The sequence below is a fragment of the Nicotiana attenuata genome, unplaced genomic scaffold, assembly GCF_001879085.1.
Source record: "Nicotiana attenuata strain UT unplaced genomic scaffold, NIATTr2, whole genome shotgun sequence".
NCBI classification, from domain to species: domain Eukaryota; kingdom Viridiplantae; phylum Streptophyta; class Magnoliopsida; order Solanales; family Solanaceae; genus Nicotiana; species Nicotiana attenuata.
Window position 1 is genome coordinate 193,483 of NW_017671234.1, and position 3,078 is coordinate 196,560.

Below are 3,078 nucleotides of genomic sequence, written 5' to 3' on the forward strand. Positions count from 1 at the left end.
TATGTTCGGGCGGGGCCTCGGGGGCCCCGAGCGCCGGACGAGGCTCGAGTTGAGTTGCAAATTTGAGAAAGGAGCTGAAGCTCCAGTTCTGTCATAACTGCACCTGCAGTTGGCCAGCCGCAGATGCGAGACCGCAAGTGCGTCCTACCAATCGCGGATGTGGCCCAAGGGGAGGAGCCCAGGTTCCGCAGATGCGGCTCCTCTTTCGCAGAAGCGGAACCGCAGAAGCGGTCCCCAGACCGCAGATGCGCCTCAGCTAGCCCGGCCCAGTTGCGCAGATGCGGACGATCCCTCGCAGAAGCGTAACCGCAGATGCGGTCCCCTAACCGCAAGTGCAAAAATTGCTGAAGGCAGTGCCTTCATTTAATATGGAAATGTGTCATTTGTGACACATTTCATCATTTCTTGGGCGATTTGGGAGCTTCCAAAGAGGGAATTTCAGCCTAGCATTAGGGTTTTGATAAAAACAAGATTTAACCACGAAATTCGTTAAGAAACGAAGTAAAAATCATATATTCTTGATCCTTAGGTTATGAGTAACAACTTCTTTCGAAAATTTTCGGAATCCGGGCACGTGGGCCCGAGGATGAATTTTAGGAACCTTGCATTTAGGGTTGAGAAATTACTTTAATAGTTAGAATATGAACTCTTGAGCATGTATTGACTAGTTCTTACCCCATTTGATTAGTTTTGGATCGTTCGGCTCCGATTTGAGGGTTTGAGCGCATTCTTGAATTTGGAAGTAAGATTTGGAGCAAGGTGAGTCTCCTTTCTAACCTTGTAAGAGGGAATTAACCCTATAGGTGAAGTAAATAAATGTATGTGAGTATCTGTGGGGGGCTACGTAAGTACGTGGTGACGAGAGTCCGTACGTAGCTACTATTATGCTAATTGTCCGTGTAGTTTAGGACCCGTGTCATGTTATACTTGCAATGTTTGCGTCCTTGCTTGCTGCTAAGATTATTTACGACATGCTAGAAACTTGTAAATAAATATAGACGGTTATACTCAATTCCTTGAGAACTTGTATGAATTATTTGATTATAATTGAGCAATGTGTGCTTACTTGATAATAAATTGCTATTTGTGGATCAGGCCGATCGCCTCGGTAGAAAATAGATGCATCTATGGTTCGCGCCATTCGACCCTCTGGCAGTGCACATTTTATTATTATATCAAACCGGGCCGTACGACCTCGGCACAATGTGCGCATGTTATTTATGTGGAATCTTTCCGTGTTTTACTCTGCTTCAATGCTTTGAAAATGTAACTTAAATTGATATATTGTTAAGAAGTAATATCTTGTTTCTTCTTGTTCTGGGATTGCCATTATATTCATGCTATCCATGCTTGGCTTACCACTTAAATATTATTATTATTGACCTTAGTAGGTGTCAAGTCGACCACTCGTCACTGCTTATCCGAGGTTAGACCGGATACTTGCTGGGTACATGTTGTTTATGTACTCATACTACGCTTCTGTACTTAACTGTATAGAATCTGAGGCAGGTGCATCTAGTTACCCGTCCGATGTGCATTCCTGGTTCCTGATCGAGGTCTCACGGTGATCTGCCCCTTCTGAGCCGTTTAGCAGCATACTAGAGTCTCTTCTTTTGTTTGTTGTTATGTACCGTCTATTCTGTTTCAGGCAGTAGGATAGTGGTATTTTTGTATATTCTACTAGTTTCCCTAGTGCTTGTGACACTAGTTCCTGGCACACACTTTATAGATTATTATTTTGGGTTGTATTTCTATTATTATGAACTTGTTATTATCGACTGTTTAAAATTTAAGATTTAGTAAATGATGGGATTGGTTGGAAAAATAATGAGAACTCACTAGTCGATTAGAGTTGTCTTGCCTAACAAAGGTGTTGGGCGCCATCACGACCTACGATGGAATTTGGATTGTGACAACATGGTATCAGAGCACTAGGTTCACGTAGGTCTCACAAGTCATGGGCAAACCTAATAGAGTCTTGTGGATCAGTACGGAGACATCTGTACTTATCTTCGAGAGGCTATAGGGTGTTAGGAAACTACTCTTTATTCATCTTCTATCGTGCAGTTGATGGTATACTGAATTTCCTTCTTCTATTCTCTCACAGATGGTGAGGACGCGCACGACAGACGTTCCAGACCTGGGAAGAGCTGGTCCCCCCGTTGCTAGAGGCCGAGGCACAGGCCGGGGGAGGGCACCGACCCAAGGTAGGGGACGAGGGCGTCCCAGAGCTGCCCCAGTTGCACCACCAGCGGATCCTGCGGGGGATCAATATCATTGAGGAGCAGGGCGAGGTGCCCGCAGCAGAGCCTACCCCAGCAGACTTTATGATAACATCGGGTTTTCAGGAGGTTATGGGCCGTATGCTGCGGTTCATGGATTCCACGACTCAGGCTGGTTTATTTCGAGCAGACCCAGCCACATCTCAGGGGGGAGGGGGAGCACAGACCCCTACTGCTTAGGCTCCTGGTCATGCAGTTGCAGTGTATCAGTCTCCGGGTGCACTACCCGCAGATGGGGCCAAGTCAGTTGCCGCAGTGGTACCCGAGCCCAGACCAGCTGCGGACGGTGATCCGCAGAAGTTAATAGACAGATGGACTGGGATACACCCTCCTATCTTCGGGGGCGAGCGTCATGAGGATGCCCAGGATTTCATCGATAGGTGCAGGGACATACTACACAATATGAGGATATTGGAGTCTCATGGGGTTGACTTCACTACTTTCCAGCTGGAGGGTAAAGCCTGTAGATGGTGGCAGTCTTATGTTCTTGGCAGGACAGCGGGTTCTCCTCCCATTACTTGGAGTCAGTTCACACAACTTTTCCTGGATATGTATATTCCACCCTCTAAGAGGGAAGAGTTGCGGTATCAGTTTGAGCAACTCGAATAGGGTCAGATGTCAGTGACCGACTATGAGGCAAGGTTTTCTGAGTTGTCCCGCCATGCACTGATGATACTTCCTACTAAAGCAGAGAGGGTGTGGAAGTTTGTGTTGGGTTGCATGGTATTAGGGCCAACATGACCCGAGAGGTTGAGATGGGGACTCCTTATCAGCTGGTAGTGGAGATTGCCCGGAG